The 12,871-nt window shown below is 50.7% G+C and overlaps 1 long non-coding RNA gene across 1 annotated transcript in view; it reads left to right on the top strand.

Moving 5' to 3' along the window:
* Positions 1-802: 802 nt before the first annotated feature.
* Positions 803-12,871, top strand: part of LOC140403409 (uncharacterized) — a 36,130-nt gene continuing 24,061 nt past the window's right edge. Inside the window, exons 1-2 of the long non-coding RNA XR_011938303.1 lie at positions 803-967; positions 5,898-6,022. This is a non-coding gene — a long non-coding RNA (uncharacterized lncRNA). The remainder of the gene's footprint in view (positions 968-5,897; positions 6,023-12,871) is intronic.

Here is a 12,871-nt window from a genome sequence, read left to right as displayed (position 1 = left end):
GGTCAGTGCAGGCTCGATGGGCCGAATGGCCTCGTTCTGCACTGTATGTTCTATGTTCTGCCCAGGCCCACTCCTTCCCCATATCCCCATAACCCAACCAAACCGTTGGAGACCAAGGGGAAATTTATCACGGCCAATCCACCTAACCTGCACATCTTTGGACTGTGGGAGGAAACCGGAGCACCCGGAGGAAACCCACGCAGACACGGGGAGGACGTGCAGACTCCACACAGACAGTGACCCAGCCGGGAATCGAACCTGGGACCCTGGTGATGTAAGGCAGCAGTGATAACTGTGCCACTGGGTTGTTTGTGGATCAGGTGCCCCTCAAGCCAGCTGCTTTGTCCTGGATGGTGTCAAGTTTTGAGAGTTGTTGGAGCCGCACTCACCCAGGCAAGTGGAGAGTTTTCCATCACACTCCTGACTTGTGCCTTGTAGAAGGTACAAGGGGGGGGGGGGGGGGGTCAGGTGGGGAGAAATCCCATCGTTCTTGTGCATTATTGAAGTATGATAATTTCAACATGAGTAATGGGGCAGGATTGGTCAACAATGAAAGGGTATGGGAACACATGAGCTAACTGTGATTGGAGGGTGATTGAATTCGATATGAGGTTTAAATGTCAGAAGGTCAAGCTTTAAAATTTAGATTAGGAAAGTTGAATTTGACCACAATAGATTGGACAGAACTGTTAATGGATAATACGATGAGAGACTTTGAACGGAGAACTCAGTACAAAACAAAACTCTTGTTAATGTCACTGAATCTTTATTTGTACTTTGACAGTTTTGGCGAACAACATGGGGGAGAGGTACTGGTCCAGGCCATCCGAAAACGGTTGGAACAGTTTTGTCTGAGGCTAATCACAGGAAGAGAGAGATGTTTACCCCCAAATGTTATTCAGGGACAGAACTGTGAGGCCAGCTGCTCTCTGAAGCCTCCAGCAGCAAGCCTGATGCACGATCAGAGGTGAGAGTTGAATACAACTGAGGCTTTATTACTCTAAGATGTGTGGCCTCCCACAGCAGCAGGCGAAATGGCTGCTGTCTAGGGAGCACATATATTTATACTCCGCATATTGGGCGGAGCCAGCTGGCAGGGATTACCCCCGTACCTGTAGTACAGGGTCTTACCACACATCTTCTAATATGTACATTCACCCCCTGTTAAAATTGAGTCCGGCGGGAGTGGTGGAGAACTATACACAGAGTAGGTTTAATATACAGAAGCGAAAAAAAAAAATTTCTTTCTGAAGTCCAGTACAAGGTGGTTTGATAGTCCCGAACCAATTATAGATTTAGCCGGTCCGGGGCCTTGATGTGGCGTTTGGAGCGACGCAGTGGTGGCGGCAATTCCGGTGTTGGTCTGGTCCGCGGTGACTCCGGGAGCGTGCCGAAATCCTCTTCAACCTCGGGCGTGGGCAGGGGGAGGACGGATGGTCCCAGTGGGGTTGCTGCTGGATGCTCCGGGGGAGGGGAGGGCGGCACCGGGCCGGAGGGGTGAGTGTGTGTGGAACTTGCTGGTGCCAGGTCCCTGAGGGAGACAGTGTCCTGGCGGCCGTCGGGGTACGCTACGTAGGCATACTGGGGGTTCACGTGGAGTAACTGCACCCTTTCAACCAACGGGTCCGCCTTGTGGAGTCGGATGTGCTTACGGAGGAGTACGGGTCCTGGGGCTGCGAGCTAAGTCGGGAGCGACACCCCGGATGTGGACTTCCTGGGGAAGGCAAGGAGAAGTTCATGGGGTGTGTTATTAGTGGCGGGACATAGTAGTGACCGAATGGAGTGCAGTGCATCGGGGAGGACCTCCTGCCAGCGGGAGGCCGGGAGGTTCCTGGACCGTAGGGCCAGTTGGATGGCCCTCCAGACCGTCCCATTCCCCCTCTCCACCTGCCTGTTTCCGGGGGTTATAGCTGGTCGTCCTGCTGGAGGCGATACCCCTGCTGAGCAGGAACTGACGCAGCTCATCACTCATGAATGAGGATCCCCTGTCACTGTGGATGTAGGCGGGGAAGCCGAACAGAGCGAAGATTGTGTTGAGGGCTTTGATGACGGTGGCAGACGTCATATCGGGGCATGGGATGGCGAAGGGGAATCTGGAGTATTCATCGACCACACTGAGTAAATACGTGTTACAGTCGGTGGAGGGGAGGGGCCCTTTGAAATCCATGCTGAGGCATTCAAAGGGCAGGAGGCCTTCACCAGGCGCGCGTGGTCCGACTGGTAGAAGTGCGGTTTGCACTCCGCACTGACCTGGCAGTTCGTGGTGATTGCCCTGACCTCCTCGACGGAGTAGGCAGATTGTGGGTCGTGCAGGGTCTGGAGTCGGTCCACCTGTGCGCTGGGACATGTAGCTCGGGATAGGGCATCTGTTGAGCTTACCGGGATGATACAAAATCTCGTAATTGTAGGTGGAGAGCTCGATCCTCCAACAAGATTTTATCATTTTTGATCTTACCCCGCTGTGTGTTATTGAACATGAAGGCTACCAACCGTTGGTCAGTGAGGAGAGTGAATCTCCTGCCGGCCAGGTAATGCCTCCAATGCCGCACAGCTTCAACGATAGCTTGGACCTCTTTTTCGACAGAGGAGTGCCGAATTTCTGAGGCATGGAGGGTGCGGGAAAAGAATGCAACGGGCCTGCCTGCCTGGTTGAGGGTGGCGGCTAGGGCGACGTCTGATGCGTCGCTCTCCACTTGAAAGGGCAGCGTCTCGTCTACTGCGTGCATCGCGGCCTTGGCGATATCGGCTCTGATACGGTTGAAGGCCTGTTGAGCCTCGGCCGTCAGGGGGAGTGAGTGGCTGGATGAGTGGGCGGGCCCTGTCCGCGTAGTTTGGGACCCACTGGGCGTAGTAAGAAAAAACCCCAGGCAGCGTTTGAGGGCCTTGGGGCAGTGGGGAAGGGGGAGTTCCATGACGGGGCGCATGCGGTCGGGATCGGGCCCCAGAACTCCGTTCTGGACCACATAGCCGAGGATGGCTAAGCGGTTCATGCTGAATACGCACTTCTCCTTGTTATAGGTGAGGTTTAGGAAAGTGGCGGTGTGGAGAAATTTGGCAAGGCTGGCATCGTGGTCCTGCTGATTGTGGCCGCAGATGGTGACATTGTCTAGGTACAGAAAGGTGGCCCGCAAACCGTACCAGTCAACCATTCGGTCCATCTCCCTTTGGAAGACCGAGACCCTGTTGGTGATGCCGAAGGGAACCTGAGAAAATGGTAGAGGCGGCCGTCTGCCTCGGAGGCAGTGTATGGGCGGTCCGCCTTCCGGATGGGGAGCTGGTGGTAGGTGGGTTTGAGGTCTACCGTTGAGAAGATCCGGTACTGCGCAATCTGATTGACCATGTCAGATATGAGTGGGAGGGGGTACGCGTCAAGCTGCGTGTACCGATTGATGGTCTGACTGTAGTCCACGAACATCCTGTGTTTCTCCCCAGTTTTCACCACTACCACTTGGGCTCTCCAGGGGCTGTTGCTGCCTCGATGATACTTTCCCGCAGCAGCCGCTGGACTTCGGACCTGATGAAGGTCCTGTCCTGGGCGCTGTACCGTCTGCTCCTGGTGGCGACGGGTTTGCAATCTGGGGTTAGGTTTGCGAATAGGGAAGGTGGGTCGACCTTGAGGGTCGCGAGGCCGCAGACAGTGAGGGGTGGTAGGGGCCCGCCGAATTTCAGTGTTAGGCTCTGGAGATTACACTGGGAGTCCAGGCCGAGTAGCAGGGCAGCACAGAGGTTGGGGAGGACGTAGAGGTGGAAGCTGCTGAATTCTACGCCCTGGACCGTGAGCGTGACTATACAGTACCCCCGGATCGCCATGGAGTGGGATCCGGAGGCCAGGGAGATTCTTTGATTGGCGGGGTGTACCGCAAGGGAGCAGCGCCTTACCATATCTGGATGGATGAAGCTTTCGGTGCTCCCGGAGTCCAGCAGGCAAGAGGTCTCGTGCCCATCTTTCTTCACGCTTGTCGAGGCGGTGGCTAGATTGTGCGGGCGAGACTGGTGACCGAGGTGAGTCGTGGCTGGTCGTCGCTGGTGTCAAACGATGGGGTGCCCGGGGGGCATGGGTCCTGGAACAATGAAGGTGACCATGTACCGTGGGGAAGACAAGATGGCGGCACCTGATGATCTTGGGGTGGACAAGATGGCAGCGCCCACGGGCCGCACATGGCGGGGGTTAAAAAAGATGGCGCCCATGGGCCACACGTGGTCCGAGAAGGGGAAGAAGAACATTGTAATGTGCAAGGATTAGCAGACAGGCAGAGGATTGAGATTGTAGAAACCAGCTAAGGGCAATTAGAAAGCTGATTAAAAGAGAAAAGAAATAGAATAAGAGCAAACTTGACAGAATATGAAAACAGATTGGAAGAGTTTTTACAAGAACATAAAAAGGAAGAGAGTAGCTAAAGAAAGCACGGGTCTCTTAAAGGCAGAGACAGGAGAAACAATGATGGGGAATGAAGAAATGGCACAGATGGTGAACAAATATTTTGTGTCCATCTTCACAGTTGAAGATACCAGAGAAAGGGTGAAAAGGACCAGACCTTCAGGAGGAAAGAATCCACCCCAAGGTATCATGGGCTCTGTGGACTCAAGGGTTAACTCCAATAATAGCTACTGAGCATGTGCACAAGCAGTGATGTCACAGTGATGCCATTGATTGAGACATGATGAGTGAGAAGCACTTTAGAGAAGAGATGGAGCCAAGCCCTGATGTTCTGTAACCTTATAAATTGTGATTATAGAATCATACAGCACAGAAAAGGCCCTTCAGCCTATTACATGTGCGCTGGTCAAAAATAACCTCCTAACTTATTCTAATCCATTTCCCAGCACTTGGCCCATAGTTTGCCCTGGGACTGCAAGTGCTCATCTAAATACTTCTTAATGTTCTGAGGGTCTCTGCCTCCACCCCCCTTTCAGGCAGCGAGTTCCAGACTCCCACCCCCTTCTGGGGAAAAAGGTTTCTCCTCAAACCCCCTCGAACCCTCCTGCCCCTTACCGTAAATCTCTGCCCCCTGGTCATTGATCCCTCCACCGAGGGGTAAGGTTTCTTCCTGCCTCCTCTATCTGTGTGCCTCATAATTTTATACATCTCAATCATGTCCCCCTCAGTCTCCTCTGCTCCAAGGGAAACAACCCCAGTCTATCCAATCTCTCTTCATAACTAAACCTCTCCAGCTCAGGCAACATCCTGGTAAATCTCCTCTGCACCTTTTCCATGCACAGCAAGGCCCCTCTGATCCTCGGGGCTTCCCAGGGTCCAGCCGTTTACCATGTAATCCTTTGCCTTGTTTGTCCTGTCCAAGTGCATCACCTCACACTTATCCGCATTGAATTCCATTTGCCACTGGTCAGCCCATATGACCAGCCCGTCTATATCCTCTGGTAATCGAAGGCTATCCTCCTCACTATTTATCACCCGCCAATTTTCATATCATCCGCAAATTAACGAGTATAAATGAAAGAGTTTTGATGGATAGGCCATTGACACGGCGAGGTATATTCTTCTGGAAAGGAACCAATATCTCCTGAGATAATGCAACTGAGACTCCTCATCATTGCTGCTCCTGTACAATAGTCTAATTTAGTTCACCAAGACTCCTAGGCTTGACTGAAGGTGATAGAATTCTCCAGGTTTAAGAGTTACACATCCCCCCCTTGCACCTCATCCTTGGATTCTTTCTTTAGTATAACATAGCCACACTTGCAGAAACGTGCACTCTATGACATTCTGTCAAATGTTCCAGCACTGATCTGCAGATAGGGACAGAGCTGAGGGTTAATAGAAACAGAAAATATTCTTCTCTGGGATGTACAGGACTCGAAACGTTAACTCTGTTTCTTTATCCACAGATGCTGTCAGATCTTGTGTGTTTCCCTCACGTTTTCTGTTTTTATTTCAGATCTTCAGCCTCTGCAGTATTTCGCTTTTATTTCAGGACAGAATGAATCGATCTTTCACTCTTCAAGCTCAGACTTCACCGCTGATATCAGTAAATCAGCGTCACGTGTTTCCACTTCTGTGACGGTGAGAGATTCAGTCCTTGAATTTACGGTGAAAGAAATCGGCAACAATAACATTTCAGGGGCCTCTCTTGACAAATACATGAATAGGATGGGAATAGAGGGATACGGACCCAGGAAGTGTAGAAGGTTTTCGGTTAGACGGGCAGCATGGTCGGCGCAGGCTTGGAGGGCCGAAGGGCCTGTTCCTGTAACGTTTCTTTGCTCTTTGTTCTAACACCGACAACAGCCCATCTCAAACACTGACCCCTCATCATGTACAACAGCCTCTCTCCTGTAAATGTCCTCTGCTGTGCATCTCAGCACCTTCCCATTCTGATAGACAGTCAAAGTGGCAGAGATAAATATTTGGCAGCTTGTAACCTATTCCCTGTTCTTGGATTTCATTGTTTGAACAAGAAGTGAGTGACAGATTGCAATGCCGAAGCGGTTTGACAATGTCAGTCTAATCTGAGTTCTATACCACATCCTCTTCATCGCCAAGCCCATTTATTTCTAACTCTGTGACATCCGGTCTGGTTGCTGGTATTCTGAATCCTGGTCCTTTCCCAATCTGCCACAAACCTCAGCTTGTCACAAACCTCAGCTTGTCACAAACTCCTCCAGCCCACCATTCCTCTTCTCCCTGATCTCCAGGTGTTCCAAAGCAGGAAATTCAGACCCAACCCCATTCTAATGCTGCTATCTCCTTCAGTCTCGTGCCCTGTCCCCAGACTCTCTGAGGCCCTGCCTCCTGTGCCCACCTCCTCTCACTCATTCCACCTCCCGCTGGCCCTGCCTCCCTCTCGCTCCCGGATCTGACCATCCCACTACAGTGGATTCCCGCTCTCTCGCTGCCCCACGAGGGTTCACTCCTGATGCCTTTCTGTGAAGGCTCTCTTGATGCTTGTGCATCACTGTGTTGAACAGCGTTGGACACCATCCAGCCCATCATTCCTGTGCAAACCCTTTTCTCCTTTAACTATTGATCTTTCTGTAAGATGTTACTGGGAAGCGGGTGGTTAGCTCAGTTGGTGGGATGGTTAGTAGGTGGCTCACAGTGACTCCAACACAAGGTTCAATCCCTATTCCAGCTAAGGTAAATTTGGGATTGTCCCCAGCGCTGTAGCAAAGGGCAATACTCGGTGACCTCCAAATGATCAAGGGTACTACCTGGGGACGAGGTTTTTATTGAGATTGCTTCCACTATCATTCAGATGGAATATTCTAGATTCAAACAACTTACTGCCTCAAGAATATTTCCTCGTCTCCCCTTATTTTATTTAATTTAATTTAAATGTGTGATGATTTTGATGATGAAATTTGTCCAGCTCCGCTTATCGATTTGCCCAGAGTCTCCTACAATTGAAGATCACGCCAAGAGATTTTCCCATTTGCTTCGGAGTTACATTTGGAATATTGCGGACAATTCTGGTCGCCGCACTACCAGAAGGATGTGGAGGCTTTGGAGAGGGTGCAGAGGCGGTTTACCAGGATGTTGCCTGGTATGGAGGGTGTTAGCCCTGTGGAGAGGCTGAATAGACCCGGAGGAAACCCACGCACACACGGGGAGAACGTGCAGACTCCGCACAGACAGTGACCCAGCGGGGAATCGAACCTGGGACCCTGGCGCTGTGAAACCATAGTGCTAACCACTGTGCTACCATGCTGCCCCGTGAGTGACATCACAGCCTGTGGAACTGTTAACCCCTTAATCACAGCTTTAGCAGACATATAATCTGGATGCTTAACCTAAGTTCTTTTAATAACATTACTGCAGCAGACACATAATAAAATATAGATTAAAATATTCCACAGTCATCACAATATAGGCCGACATTGTCTGTCTGTTCCCACTGATGGAACCTTCCGGTTCCGCTGGGCCACCTCTATAAAATATGCATTAATTTATATTTATTCCACGCTAGCATTGTGGATAGCACAATTGCTTCACAGCTCCAGGGTCCCAGGTTCGATTCCCCGCTGGGTCACTGTCTGTGCGGAGTCTGCACATCCTCCCCGTGTGTGCGTGGGTTTCCTCCGGGTGCTCCGGTTTCCTCCCACAGCCCAAAGATGTGCGGGTTAGGTGGATTGGCCGTGGTAAATTGCCCTTAGTGTCCAAAATTGCCCTTAGTATTGGGTGGGGTTACTGGGTTATAGGGTGGAGGTGTAGACCTTGGGTAGGGTGCTCTTTCCAAGAGCCGGTGCAGACTCGATGGGCCGAATGGCCTCCTTCTGCACTGTAAATTCTATGATAAACTTCTATTTGACAAATATATGAATAGGATGGGAATAGAGGGATACGGACCCAGGAAGTGTAGAAGATTTTAGTTTAGACGGGCAGCATGGTCGGCACGGGCTTGGAGGGCCGAAGGGCCTGTTCCTGTGCTGTACTGTTCTTTGCTCTTTTTTTGTTTGTGTCTTGGGCATAAGCTACAGCTTTAAGTTTAAGCTTAATTGATATTTCTGCAGGTTTGTGTTAAAGAAAGTTTACTTTCACTTTAAAAGGTGCCTGCATTGTAATGAGGTTTTTATGACTCCAGAACAAAAACAGCACATATAAACTGGGCTGTTGCCTAGCAACAATTGGCCCACAGGAGCAGCCAAAAGTCGTTTGTTCCGTTGCGGGCAGGATCTCCACAGAAACTGCCAGAACAGGAAGGGCAATGCCACGGGACAATTCCCAAACTGACGGAGAAAGTACCAGAAAGCAAGGACCAAGGGGGTGACAACCATTCCCACCCACCCCATAGGCCCCTTGAGGGATATTACATCCTTTCCCCCCCCCAAAGTCCGAAGACCCGCTCGATGAGCGATGAGACGGAGAAGGAGGAGCAGGGAGATGGACATTTGAGTCCCTTCAGCTCCGGTAAGCCCTCATGAGGCTGATGCACCGGGTCAGTCGGCAGATATCGTGCCGGCAAACACCGTCCACGGCAGGTGGCGGACGACCATCAGGAGGGAGGTGGCTGAATTACGGAGTCGACGTCTGAGATCTCCGAGGTTTGCGTCTCCATCTCGAAGTCTGATGAGACAATGTCAGACGTGTCCGCGTCGAGGGCGACTGGAGACGTCACAGCAGACTGGTTTAGCAATGGAGCTGGAGGATCCAGGGCAGGCTTTTCACGAGGGAGTAATCACCATGAACGAATGTGATCCAGGTATCGTTTCAGTAGTTGCCCCAGACCCGAGCTCGGTAAGAACAAACAAAGAACAAAGAACAAAGAAATGGACAGCACAGGAACAGGCCCTTCGGCCCTCCAAGCCCGTGCCGACCATACTGCCCGACTAAACTACAATCTTCTACACTTCCTGGGTCCGTATCCCTCTATTCCCATCCTATTCATATATTTGTCAAGATGCCCCTTAAATGTCCCTATCGTCCCTGCTTCCACTACCTCCTCCGGTAGTGAGTTCCAGGCACCCACTACCCTCTGCGTGAAAAATTTGCCTCGTACATCTACTCTAAACCTTGCCCCTCTCACCTTAAACCTATGCCCCCTAGTAATTGACCCCTCTACCCTGGGGAAAAGCCTCTGACTATCCACTCTGTCTATGCCCCTCATAATTTTGTATACCTCTATCAGGTCGCCCCTCAACCTCCTTCGTTCCAGTGAGAACAAACCGAGTTTATTCAATCGCTCCTCATAGCTTATGCCCTCCATACCAGGCAACATTCTGGTAAATCTCTTCTGCACCCTCTCTAAAGCCTCCACATCCTTCTGGTAGTGTGGCGACCAGAATTGAACACTATACTCCAAGTGTGGCCTAACTAAGGTTCTATACAGCTGCAACATGACTTGCCAATTCTTATACTCAATGCCCCGGCCAATGAAGGCAAGCATGCCGTATGCCTTCTTGACTACCTTCTCCACCTGTGTTGCCCCTTTCAATGACCTGTGGACCTGTACTCCTAGATGTCTTTGACTTTCAATACTCTTGAGGGTTCTACCATTCACTGTATATTCCCTACCTGCATTAGCCCTTCCAAAATGCATTACCTCACATTTGTCCGGGTTAAACTCCATCTGCCATCTCTCCACCCAAGTCTCCAGACAATCTAAATCCTGCTGTATCCTCCGACAGTCCTCATCGCTATCCGCAATTCCACCAACCTTTGTGTCGTCTGCAAACTTACTAATCAGACCAGTTACATTTTCCTCCAAATCATTTATATATACTACAAAGAGCAAAGGTCCCAGCACTGATCCCTGTGGAACACCACTGGTCACAGCCCTCCAATTAGAAAAGCATCCCTCCATTGCTACCCTCTGCCTTCTATGGCCTAGCCAGTTCTGTATCCACCTTGCCAGCTCACCCCTGATCCCGTGTGACTTCACCTTTTGTACTAGTCTACCATGAGGGACCTTGTCAAAGGCCTTACTGAAGTCCATATAGACAACATCTACTGCCCTACCTGCATCAATCATCTTAGTGACCTCCTCGAAAAACTCTATCAAGTTAGTGAGACACGACCTCCCCTTCACAAGACCGTGCTGCCTCTCACTAATACGTCCATTTGCTTCCAAATGGGAGTAGATCCTGTCTCGAAGAATTCTCTCCAGTAATTTCCCGACCACTGAAGTAAGGCTCACCGGCCTGTAGTTCCCGGGATTATCCTTGCTACCCTTCTTAAACAGAGGAACAACATTGGCTATTCTCCAGTCCTCCGGGACATCCCCTGAAGACAGCGAGGATCCAAAGATTTCTGTCAAGGCCTCAGCAATTTCCTCTCCAGCCTCCTTCAGTATTCTGGGGTAGATCCCATCAGGCCCTAACCTTAATATTTTTTAAGACACCCAACACCTCGTCTTTTTGGATCACAATGTGACCCAGGCTATCTACACCCCCTTCTCCAGACTCAACATCTACCAATTCCTTCTCTTTGGTGAATACTGATGCAAAGTATTCATTTAGTACCTCGCCCATTTCCTCTGGCTCCACACATAGATTCCCTTGCCTATCCTTCAGTGGGCCAACACTTTCCCTGGCTACCCTCTTGCTTTTTATGTACGTGTAAAAAGCCTTGGGATTTTCCTTAACCCTATTTGCCAATGACTTTTCATGACCCCTTCTAGCCCTCCTGACTCCTTGCTTAAGTTCCTTCCTACTTTCCTTATATGCCACACAGGCTTCGTCTGTTCCCAGCCTTTTAGCCCTGACAAATGCCTCCTTTTTCTTTTTGACGAGGCCTACAATATCACTCGTCATCCAAGGTTCCTGGAAATTGCCGTATTTATCCTTCTTCCTCACAGGAACATGCCTGTCCTGTATTCCTTTCAACTGACACTTGAAAGCCTCCCACATGTCAGATGTTGATTTGCCCTCAAACATCCGCCCCCAATCTATGTTCTTCAGTTCCCGCCTAATATTGTTATAATTAGCCTTCCCCCAATTTAGCACATTCATCCTCGGACCACTCTTATCCTTGTCCACCAGTACTTTAAAACTTACTGAATTGTGGTCACTGTTACCGAAATGCTCCCCTACTGAAACATCTACCACCTGGCCGGGCTCATTCCCCAATACCAGGTCCAGTACCGCCCCTTCCCTAGTTGGACTGTTTACATATTGTTTTAAGAAGCCCTCCTGGATGCTCCTTACAAACTCTGCCCCGTCTAAGCCCCTGGCACTAAATGAGTCCCAGTCAATATTGGGGAAGTTGAAGTCTCCCATCACCACAACCCTGTTGTTTTTACTCTTTTCCAAAATCTGTCTACCTATCTGCTCCTCTATCTCCCGCTGGCTGTTGGGAGGCCTGTAGTATACCCCCAACATTGTGACTGCACCCTTTTTATCCCTGATCTCTACCCATATAGCCTCACTGCCCTCTGAGGTGTCCTCTCGCAGTATAGCTGTGATATTCTCCCGAACAAGTAGCGCAACTCCGCCTCCCCTTTTACATCCCCCTCTATCCCGCCTGAAACATCTAAATCCTGGAACGTTTAGCTGCCAATCCTGCCCTTCCCTCAACCAGGTCTCTGTAATGGCAACAACATCATAGTTCCAAGTAGTAATCCAAGCTCTAAGTTCATCTGCCTTACCCGTAATGCTCCTTGCATTAAAACATATGCACTTCAGGCCACCAGACCCACTGTGTTCAGCAACTTCTCCCCGTCTGCTCTGCCTCAGAGCCACACTGTCCCTATTCCCTAGTTCTCCCTCAATGCTCTCACCTTCTGACCTATTGCTCCCGTGCCCACCCCCCTGCCATACTAGTTTAAACCCTCCCGTGTGACACTAGCAAACCTCGCGGCCAGGATATTTATGCCTCTCCGGTTTAGATGCAACCCGTCCATCTTATACAGGTCACACCTGCCCCGGAAGAGCTCCCAGTGGTCCAGATAACGGAAACCCTCCCTCCTACACCAGCTGTTTAGCCACGTGTTTGTCTGCTCTATCTTCCTATTTCTAGCCTCACTGGCACGTGGCACAGGGAGTAATCCCGAGATTACAACCCTCGAGGTCCTGTCTTTTAACTTTCTGCCTAGCTCCCTGAACTCCTGCTGCAGGACCTCATGCCCCTTCCTGCCTATGTCGTTAGTACCAATATGTACAACGACCTCTGCCTGTTTGCCCTCCCCCTTCAGGATTCCCTCTACCCGTTCGGAGACATCCTGGACCCTGGCACCAGGGAGGCAACATACCACCCTGGAGTCTCTTTCACGTCCACAGAAGCGCCTATCTGTGCCCCTGACTATAGAGTCCCCTGTTACTATTACTCTTCTGCGCTTTGACCCTCCCTTCTGAACATCAGAGCCAGCCGTGGTGCCACTGCTCTGGCTGCTGCTGTTTTCCCCTGATAGGCTATCCCGCCCGACAGTATCCAAAGGGGTATAACTGTTCGAGAGGGGGACAACCACAGGGGATTCCT

The sequence above is a fragment of the Scyliorhinus torazame genome, chromosome 27 (genome assembly GCF_047496885.1).
Source record: "Scyliorhinus torazame isolate Kashiwa2021f chromosome 27, sScyTor2.1, whole genome shotgun sequence".
In the NCBI taxonomy this organism is placed as follows: domain Eukaryota; kingdom Metazoa; phylum Chordata; class Chondrichthyes; order Carcharhiniformes; family Scyliorhinidae; genus Scyliorhinus; species Scyliorhinus torazame.
This window is presented reverse-complemented; position numbering and strand designations above follow the sequence as displayed.